Source organism: Eurytemora carolleeae, unplaced genomic scaffold (genome assembly GCF_000591075.1).
Source record: "Eurytemora carolleeae unplaced genomic scaffold, Eaff_2.0 scaffold80, whole genome shotgun sequence".
NCBI lineage: Eukaryota > Metazoa > Arthropoda > Copepoda > Calanoida > Temoridae > Eurytemora > Eurytemora carolleeae.
In genome coordinates, this window is record NW_019396141.1 from 42,656 (window position 1) to 54,104 (window position 11,449).

At 31.4% G+C, this 11,449-nt stretch overlaps 1 long non-coding RNA gene across 1 annotated transcript in view; it reads right to left on the reverse strand.

The window, feature by feature from the left end:
• Positions 1 to 10,247: 10,247 nt before the first annotated feature.
• LOC111696156 (uncharacterized) overlaps positions 10,248 to 11,449 on the reverse strand; it is a 2,473-nt gene continuing 1,271 nt past the window's right edge. Inside the window, exons 3-4 of the long non-coding RNA XR_002764017.1 lie at positions 10,615 to 10,721; positions 10,248 to 10,335 (exon numbers count right to left, since the gene is read on the reverse strand). This is a non-coding gene — a long non-coding RNA (uncharacterized LOC111696156). The remainder of the gene's footprint in view (positions 10,336 to 10,614; positions 10,722 to 11,449) is intronic.

Consider the following 11,449-nt stretch of genomic DNA (forward strand, 5'->3'; position numbering starts at 1 on the left):
GGCAAACATACTTCTTGAACCCTTGCTAAAAAGGTTTGAATAATTTTCAACATTTTTGACCATTTTTGGGGCCTTAATGGTCTTTTCCTGTCCGGACATTTCATAATCCTTCAAATATTCATCTCTTCCTTCTTCACCCCATTAAACCACAATTATAGTTCATAAAATCGTTTAAAATGCGCTCTGGATCATGTTTAAGGGTTCTGGTTGGTTTTCGCATAAACTGAAAAACAAATTTGGGGTAACCAAGCCTCCAAAGTGTCTCCTTTCTCTGGTTAATATTAATATTCTTGTGCTGTGACAACGAACCTAATCCACCTTCATCACAAAAATAATCTACTTGACGCCAACCTGGCCAAAAATGTATCCGGTATAAATATGGCTCAGTAACATTATGCCTAGTTCCCGAATGCCTAGTTCGTGAATGCCTAGTTCACTATGCCTAGATTCATGAATGCCTAGTTCGTAATGCCTAGATAACATTATACCTAGATAACACCATGTCTAGATTCATGAATGCCTATATAACATTATGCCTATATTTCATAATGCCTAGTCTCCCAATGCCTAGATAACATTTGACTGAATTGAATGCCTATAGACATTGTCAAGCAATAAATAAATGATACTAATTCTGGTGATAAGAGTAGCTTTGCAATCCAGAGCCATTCCCAACATAGTTAAAGTTGTATTTGTTCCTTAATCCATCACCTCCCTTTCTCGTCCGAGTTGCACTTATGAGAGCAGCCATTGCTGCTGCGTGTCAAACTTCAACTGAAGTTGCACATTTTCAGAAAGTTGTTTGCGGATTTTTGTAAAAATTTTACCGGATTGTCATATTGTCATGTTGGTTGTCATGTTTTTTTTACCTCTCTTTAATATTTTTATTTCTCTTTGAAATACATTGTCTAGGCATTCAATGCACTCTTATGTTATCTACGCATAATGTTATCCAGGCATTCATGAATCTTTGCATTGTGTTCTCTAGGCATTATGTTATCTAGGCATTATGAACTAGGCATTCAAAAATCCAGGCATAATGTTATCTAGGCATTCAGAAATCTAGGCATAATGTTGTCTAGTCATTCATGAACTAGGCATAGTGAACTAGGCATTCACGAACTAGGCATTCGGTAACTAGGCATAATGTTACTGAGCCCTTATTGATCATCCCTCTTAGTTTTAATCTTATTGAATAATCCTATTATGGGACCAAAAATTCATGTTTTTTAGTTTATTTTGAATCTATCTAGTTTCAATATTTTATGCAAAATATATATATTCGTTCTTTAGCTCTGCTGTTGAGTATATCTACATATTTTAGTACACAATACATGCAAAAGCTTTCTTTCCCACCGACGCGCCTCCATATCTATCTATCTATCTATCTATCTATCTATCTATCTATCTATCTATCTATCTATCTATCTATATATATATCTATCTATCTATCTATCCATCTATGTATCTATCTATCTGTCTATCTATCTCATAAAATCGACATCTTTTTCAGACAACATTTGGAAAACTTCCCTGAGGGTATATTGGTTGCAAAAAATTGGCCCCAATCTGTTCATCCGTTCTAACGTTTATTGGATACAAATAAACAACCCAAATATATATTCTAGGACTATTATGAGAGATAAGGATGGAGGGATGAAAGATGAATGAATGAATGAATGAATGACTGGAGGAGGTTAAGTATAGAGGATGGCGGAGGTTCTAATGCCTAACAACTGCAGTCAGCTGGTGCCAACCTCAACCAGTATTAAACTAGTATTAAACCTCTGACATAACCTCCACAATACCAGGGATATTAAAGAAGATGTCGTTGTAATTTCAATTGACTCTTACTTCAACGCTAAATTCCCATATTCACAACGGTACCCTTTAAACCTTCATTTGAGCAAAATGTCTTAGCTATCCTTTCTTTTCAATCTGGGCAATAATTATTTTAAATTAATGTTTCTCTGTAAAAGTGACAAATGAATTTATGCAGCGGAGAAAAATTAAGTAAATTTAACGCACTCTATAAAATAAAAAACGACAATATCTCTCTCATTGTTGTTCAGAAAGGCCACTCTCAAATTGATGAAATTATTAAATTAAATTTTAAAATTATCTTTATTTTAATATCAGCAAGAATCATTTGCTCAAGATCATCTAACGCATGTGGATTTTACATGCGCGCAATTGCGAGCCCTTTAATTCCGTGCAGTTTCAAGTCTAAGCAATTCTAATCAATTCTTAGCAATTTTTAACAATTCTAAGCAATTCTAAGCAATTCTAAGCAATTCTAAGCAATATTCTAAGCAATTCTAAGCAATTCTAAGCAATTCTAAGCAAATCTAAGCAATTCTAAGCAATTTTTAACAAATATAAGCAATTCTAAGCAATTCTAAGCAATTCTAAGCAATTCTAAGCAATTCTAAGCAATTCTAAGCAATTCTTATCAATTCTAAGCAATTCTAAGCAATGCTAAGCAAATCTGAGCAATTCTAAGCAATTCTAAGCAATTCTAAGCAATTCTAAGCAATTCTAAGCAAATCTGAGCAATTCTAAGCAATTCTAAGCAATTCTAAGCAATTCTAAGCAATTCTAAGCAATTCTAAGCAATTCTAAGCAATTCTAAACAATTCTAAGCAATTTTAAGCAATTCTAAGCAATTCTTGTCAATTCTAAGAAATTCTAAGCAATTCTAAGCAATGCTAAGCAATTCTAAGCAATTCTAAGCAATTCTAAAGCAATTCTAAGCAATTCTAAGCAAATCTAAGCAATATTAAGCAATTCAATTGAACTCCGCACAGTTCAGGATTTTTGATTGGAAACCCTAAGATCAAGGCCCCAGTAAAATTATCATTAACTAGCTTTAAAACCTTCATTTAAATTATTTTGTTCTGTGTTTAAAATCCAGTTAAAGATGTTTTTTATGAATATATATATATTATCNTCTAAATTTAAATATAGACTATAAACGATCTAAATTATTCAAAGGTCGAATATTGTATATTTGTTGAACATTTTAACCAAGTTCGTTTAATTATTGGCAAAATAAAGTTGAAACCCTTTACAATATTACTGAATGAAAATTTAAGGGTGTGTTTATGAGTTTTTAAATGGGAAAACAAAACAAATGAAAAAGATTTACATATCTTAAAAAAAATACTTCCCATACGTACTACGTAGAGTAGATGACATTTCCATAATAATACATTTGATTATATTACATAATTTTAATAACCTAAAATTTATATTTCATTCAATAACCTACAGATCCAAATTGGACAGCAAACCAGTTGTCACGTGAGAAGCAATCTTACGCAAAATGTATATTTCTAAATAATCTAATAAAATAAGTTTCTTCGTATTTTTTTCTTACGACTAATAAGTGCGATTAAAAAAGAGGTATGATTTCTTATTGAAATTTCCCGAGTTTCCGCTAAGATTTTTATTTCAGGAGCTAAGGCCTCAAGGCTTAGAAAACCCAACAAAAACCAATTTGTCTTTTGAAAATCAAAGTTTATATCAAGATAATCTAGATTAGCGAAAAAGAAAACAATTATGTGCTTCTAAATTGGCAAAAGAATGAAGTATGAAAAGCGATGTATATGTGCGGATATAAAAATGACTATGTGCGCATACATAATAATATTAAAATAAGTTTTTTGGGTTTTTTTTTAATAACTTTTGGAAGGTAAATATTAGAGTACTCAAAGATTAAGTTTTTTTCTGTATTAAGATTAAAGCCGTAGGCCAACTGCCTCGCTTACTGGGTACTGCCTGAAATTTTGATAATCCGATAAGCTCCTTTTGGTAGCAGTGCTGAAGCTGCTCTTACCAGTCCCGATGCTTCTGGAAGTAGTTTTTAAGGTTCTGATGGTTCTATTAGCTGTCCTGGTGGTTTAGTGGCATCAGTACTGATGGTTCTAGTAGTAGTTGTTCTAATTGTTCTAGTAGCATTTTTGAAGCTTCTTGAAGCTGTCCTAATAGATGTGTTTCTTCTACTTACTGAAACAACTGGTGAAATATCACAATCGACTTTACGCTCTTATTTAAAAAGTGTACCCCGTAAAAATGTCTAATTGGTATCAAATGAATCCTAAAGTTTTTCTCTACAATGCTGCACATTCAACTCAACTACCATGTTTAGCCGGTCTCTCCCTTTAATGGATTTTTTCATTTGCGGTTTCTCAACAAAAGTGACCTGCCCATTTCTCTCTTAGATTTAAAATTTAGAAATTATCAAAATTAAACACTTTTCGAGTTAGGAAATAGACAATATCTTCCACATTTTGAATCGGATGAAGGATCAAGGATTAAAGAACCGTTGTGAATCAGGCATGTTCCTTTTTTTAAATGGAGATTTATTTAAAATTACAATGAAAATATATTACTGAAAGCAAATATAAATGTGTATCTGTTCCCTGCATTCATTTAATTTATACAACTGGATAGGAGTAAATATTAATGTAATCTTCAGGGGACATTTAATCTAGTTTTATATCTAATATATATAAAGGGGTAATTCGAGGTTCCACACAAAATTTGGGCCGGATCGGTTTGGTGGCTTTTACGTTTATTGGATACAAACAGACAGACAGACAAGCAAAGTATAGCTATAGATGGCCAAACGACTGGGCCAAGTTGTCTGAAACTTTTTGAGGGAACCCATGAGTATCATACATAGGCTAAACAAATTGGTTTCAGCTAGTTTGCTCTTAATTCTATTTTTGAAATAAAAGGCAAGGGGTGGGGAATGTTTTAATTATGACCTATTCTTGTATCCAACATGAATACGAATACGGATCATCCCTGTTGAATTAAAAAAAATAGTCTTTAAATTTTTTTAAACCAGAGAGAATTTAATATTCTCAAAAAATTTAAAAATTTCAAATTACAAGTAAAAAGTGATCACATAGAAAAATTCTTCTTAACTTCATCTTGAATTTCATAATGAACGTGCTATAAAGTAAGTATCGTGCTATAAAGTTAAATTAGCTGTACATTATAGAACGTGTGCTTTAAAGTTTTGATTTTCTCCAAAAAAATTAGGATACTTCCACAATATTTTTTTTTAATTGAAAATTTCTGTCCAAAAATAACATTGTTATAAATAGTTTTTATTCAACTTTCATTTTACGTATAAAACTTAAAACTAAAATAATTTTGAATTTAAAAAACTATTATTCCGCAATTCAAATTGACCGAAGTAATGTATGAACATAAATGCTGAATTTCCTTTTACTGCACTTTAAGTAGAATTTCTAACATTGTGTTTGAGAATTGGGCGTAGTTACAAACCCGTTACACTAGCCTGTCCTAGCCGCAGCGCGGGCCCAGAAAGTGCTTAATCTAACCTAATCCTTAAATGATACAAAAATAAGCAGCTTAGCCAAACCTAACCGTAACGGGGTTGTATCTCCGTTTGAAAATTGGGTTATACTCATTTATTCATTATTTATCAAAAATCAAAATACTGCGTTTTATTTGCAATTGCAGAAGTGTCTTTTGAAGAAAAATATGGCGAATTTTAGACTTTTTTAAAATAGTGCTTATGGCTCATAGAACCCTAGGCTAGGCCACATAAATTTCATTCATTTGGTGTATTATCCCGGTTTACCTTATAATCTGTAATTGTAGTGCAGCTTGAGCTGTTTAAAATTGAATTGGACCGGAGTTTACAGTGCTTTAGGCAGGCAATAGTTTCAATTGCAGTCTAATGTCATTTCTTTTCATAACGAGTTAGAGATATTTTGAAATTTAAACAAGTTCATAAGTTTAGAAATTTATACAGTAAATACCAGAAAACTCTGGAATTTGAAGACGACTTTCAAAATCAAGTTTTTACTTTAAAAAGTCTTATGAAAATTAGACATAGGAAATGTGTAATGTAAACAGACCCATTTCAATAAATTAGTGATTTGATAAGTGTCTAGTAAACTATTTGCTTTGTAACAACATTAAATACTCTAAAGTATTGATATAATGTCGTCTTCCTATTCCTTTGTTTTCTGGTAATCACTATTACTATTTGATTTTTCATTTTTTCAAAAATTTTGAGTTTTTGAACTGATTATTTTAAATTGTGGTTAGATTATAGAAGTGACTGGCAGATTTCTGCTTCAAATGTACAAAAAAGGAAGTTGCCAGAATTTAACATTTTCTTTACAGAAAACCAGTGATATCTTCATTGTTGCTCAGATAATGAGTAAAGGATACCGTCGTAAATCAGATCATCTACCCTTTAAGTGGAGAAACACGTGAAATACCGTCTACAGTCCCTTTAAGTGGAGGAACACTTGAAATACCGTCTACAGTCCCTTTAAGTTAACATATTTACTTAATTCGTTCTATTTTGTAACTCAAGAATCAATATATATACTTTGCTTGTCTGTCTGTTTGTTGAATTCTCAGAATTTAAAAAATTTTGCTTTAAAAAAATAAGTTTTTGTGCAATTTTGAAAATTCACGAAAAACATGATTGAATCCGCAAACTTTTTTGATCTTGTTTAATATTTTACAAAGAGTTGCTCACCGATAGAGTCACAATTCAAAATTGAAATAGTAGATTTGCACGAAGTGTCCTAGTATGATATATTTACCTAATGAGTTCTATACTATTCTGTATCTCGAGAAGAACTAAATTAAATTTCCCCTTCACAGATCCTATTGTGACTCAGGTAGTCTGATTTTCCCTCATTCTACTTTTGTGACACAGGAAGTCTGATTTTTAGCTCAAATAAGAAAAAGGTGAAAATAGATAGTATGTGATTGACATTATATTTCAATAACTTTTTTAAAGATTTTTTGCCATTTTCAGTTAATACAAAATTTATTATCAAGTGTGGAAAAGGAATTGAGTCTTTGCTGCAAACGCAAATCTTCTAATCCCTACATGTATTCAACCTGGTGGCTTAAGTCTTCGACATTTCAAACTAAGATCTGACTAAATTCAAATGGTAAAATATCGTAGCTATAAGGGGGGCCTTTTACCGCCGAAGGGGGGGCGCACTTTCTGAGACAAAAAAAAATGAAAAAAAGAAGAAAACGAAAAGAGAAAGAAGAAAGGAAATAGTAACGAAATCGGCATAAAATTTAATTTTGTTACCAATTTTATGTGTACAGTATTATTTATTTTTCAAATTAAAGAAAAATTGAGTGCTTTCTGAAATAAATTAATTGGGAATTTTTATTTCTATCCTGTCTTTTGAAATAATAGGGTTTACATTAATTTTTTGCTGTATTTTGAGAAGCATTATTCTTTTTCCTTCTTTTTTTAGATTAATGATTCTAATGAACCATCTTACAGCAAAAAGTAACACGAGACAAATTTAAATTATATAAAAATTATGAGAAGCTGTTTGTAAGCTCATCAGCTCAGGAGAGTTTATTTTTATATTTTAGTTTTGAGAAAACTGAAGACTTGAGCTTTATTGATCTTTACAGGAACTTACATAATTTACTTTCCCTGTATTGAAAACTGAAGACTTGCATACTTGAGCTTTATTGATCTTTACAGGAACTTACATCATTTACTTTCCCTGTATTGAAAACTGAAAATTTGCATACTTGAGCTTTATTGATCTTTACAGGAACTTACCATTTACTTTCCCTGTATTGAAATCTGAAGATTTGCATATTTGAGCTTTATTGATCTTTACAGGAACTTACCATTTACTTTCCCTGTATTGAAAACTGAAGATTTGCATACTTGAGCTTTATTGATCTTTACAGGAACTTACATCATTTACTTTCCCTGTATTGAAAACTGAAGATTTGCATACTTGAGCCTTATTGATCTTTACAGGAACTTACCATTTACTTTCCCTGTATTGAAAATAAGTATACTATTCATGATTCAAAAATGTTTAGTAGAACATTTATTTATAGTTTAAGCCAAATCTCTATATCTTTTACCTCCATTTTTTTATGCAAATAGCTTTTCAACTATTTTATGATTGCAATTAGCAGGCACAATATCTATCTTATTATATGTTAAAAGTTAAAAATCTATTTTTTTTTAGTTTACATTCATTAATTTTTACTCTTATTGAGTTTTTCAGGTGAAAAAAAATGTTCGACTGTGCCACGCCCCCTATTTATCCATCTATACTGTTATTAAAATTTGTGCCCCCCCCCCCTTTAGATGTTTCTAGCTATGGGCCTGCAAAGGTCTATGACATTTGGTTGCAAAAATGTTGGTACTAGAAAATCAGAGTTTGTGGCAGAGACTCAATTCCTCAAAACTTAATTTACAATGTGGAATCAAATTTAACGTTTAGAGAAAATTTTTAAATTTGCTAAACTGAAGATTTTGTTGAACCAAAAGGAATTTTTAATAAAAAACTTTCAACCTAATCTATTCGCTGTGGGCATAAGAAAAAGTTTTTGCAACATTTCTGTTTTTTTAAATTCCCAAAATTCCAATGTAGTTCACATTAAAATGCTTGATATATTGCCCTTTAAAATTGCTCAGTTCGATTAATAATTCTTACTTAATTAAAATTTTTTTAAAGAAAAAATAAGCAAATATGAAGAATAAAATCATTTTACATTAAATCATCTTAGTTTTCGGATAATTTATTCAAATCTATGAATGTTAATTAGGTATTTAATCCTTTGAATTTTGAGCATGGAATTTTATTTTATGAATATTTTATGAATATTTATCACATTTAAAAAAGGGGCAAATATTCATTATTAAAGTATGTATCTTAGGGGTTTCTGAAGGAGCTGTAAGCGTAATTTCAAGGATCATTTAATTTAAATAGGGGTGGGGGTATCCACGTATCCCACTACAAACCAAGATATGCACGCTCTTACGCAAAAATTGAGCACTATTTTGTAAAATTACTAATTTACCCCTTAATATAGAAATAAGCGTGTTGTAATTTTTAAATGCATATGTCTAGGGCTCCAAAAAGTGATAAAACCAAAGGAAGGCGTAGCGACAATTTAAAGTCGAGGCTGTCTAAAAATTGACTAACTTTCAGAGTTGTCTGGATCTCGAGGACAGAGATCGCAGTGGATATATATTTAAACCGCTGTGTAAAAAGCTGTACAATCGTAGTGTATGCTAGCGTACTGTGTGAACTGAACACGGATGACGTAAAATATTGGATATGTATCTAAACTGCTGTGTAAAAAGCTGTAAAATCGTAGTGTATGCTAGCGTACTGTGTGAACTGAACACGGATGACGTAAAACAGTGGATATGTATCTAAACTGCTGTGTAAAAAGCTGTAAAATCGTAGTGTATGCTAGCGTACTGTGTGAACTGAATGCGGATGACGTAAAACAGTGGATATATATCTAAACCGCTGTGTAAAACGCTGTAAAATCGTAGTGTATGCTAGCGTACTGTGTGAACTGAACGCGGATGACGTAACACAGCGTGCAAGCAAAGTGTTCACCAATTACAAGCGATTTTTTTCAATTTACTCCTAAAATATAGATTTTTGGGGTTTTAAACGTGAATTACCAAAAAATTTAATTATTTGATTATCTACTACTTAAGGAGAACCTTTATATCCTATCACTTCTCCTGTAAATGTTGACTCTCTTATTTGGGTTTCCAAAGTAATTCGATCTTTACATTTAGATCACGAATCTCTCAAAAATGTAATAAAATTATCCTGATTGAGTAGAATTGTGAAAAATAAATATTTTATTTGTAATTTTCTGCAGGTAAAAAGCAGACTTTATCTTGCTTCAAAATGCAAAGTGAAAAAATCAGACTAGCTTTGTCTGGATGGGTCCTGGCTTATTGTATCTGAGGTCAGGTACAGCTGACCAGTACATTATCTATCTATCTATCTATTTATCTATCTATCTATCTATCTATCCATCTATCTATCTATCTATCTATCTATCTATCCTTCTATCTATCTATCTATCTCATAAAATCGACATCTTTTTCAGACAACATTTGGAAAACTTCCCTGAGGGTATATTAGTTGCAAAAAATTGGCCCCAATCTCTTTATCCGTTTTAACGTTTATTGGATACAAATAAACAAACCAAATATATATTCTGTGACTATTATGAGAGATAAGGATAGAGGGATGAAAGATGAATGAATGAATGAATGAATGGAGGAGGTTAAGTATATAGAGGATGGCGGAGGCTCTAATGCCTAACAACTGCAGTCAGCTGGTGCCAACCTCAACCAGTATTAAACTAGTATTAAACCTCTGACATAACCTCCACAATACCAGGGATAATTCAGAAGATTAGAAATTATTTAATTACCTGAGCCTCTCCGCTTCCTACGGATTTACCGTGATTAGCGAAGGCAGCAACGAGGTCAGAGGCTGATAGGAGTCCATCTTTATCCTAGATATGATATGATAGATAATTAGGTGATGTGATTATGATGATAATGATGCTAATTATGATAATGATGATAATGATGATAATGATGATAATGATGATAATGATGATAATGATTATAATGATGATAATGATGATAATGATGATAATGATGATGATAATGCTGATAATGATGATAATGATAATAATGATGATAATGATGAAAATGATGATATTGATGACAATGATGAAAATGATGATATCGATGATAATGAGGAAAATGATGATAATGATGATACTAACCACGTCCATGATGCCGAAGGCCTCCTTGAACTGCTGGATGGCAGAGTGGGAAAAGGAATCAAAAATATTTTGTTTCTTGGGCATGATGGTAGTTGAAGGGACTTGTCCTGAAATAATTAAATGTTATTAACAATTATGATAATTCTTTAAAAATTTAAAGCAAGCTGCCACTTTCGATCCCAATTCAACCATAAACCTTTCGTTCTTTCTCTTTTATACTTTTTTGGGAAATTATTGACCAAAACGCAATTGAAGAATTTAGTTTGAAAAAACGAAGATTCCTAATTCAGGTTGGTATATCAATCATAACGTTAATAATTAGTCTGATACTGAATAGTTTCATTATATACAGGGTTACCCACAAAGGATGAGACTTCAGAGACGTTTGTACGGAAATTATTTGATCTTTGATATTACATTCCAGTTTCCCTTCAGCTGTAAACTTATTTTTTCTTTGAAAAAGAATATTTATGACATAATACCAAATCAAAGCATTAAATCGTTATATTTAAAGAGTTTAAAATTGTCATCAAAGTCTCATAATTTAAACCTGCATCTATTTAAATATTGTTTTTTAAATTTCCAAACTTAAAAATGATTGGGAAACTTTTAAAATATTTAATTTAAGATTTCGTTTTGTTTTGCTAAACATTAGGATTTAGTGTGGAGATGCTTGAAATATTTGGCTAAAAGCCAGGTAAACGACCTTTATACTTAGGGTTCCTTAAATATATATATATATATATACGCCATACCACCTGAATAATATATATGTATACGCCATACCACCTTAATAATATATATATATACGCCATACCACCTTAATAATATATAT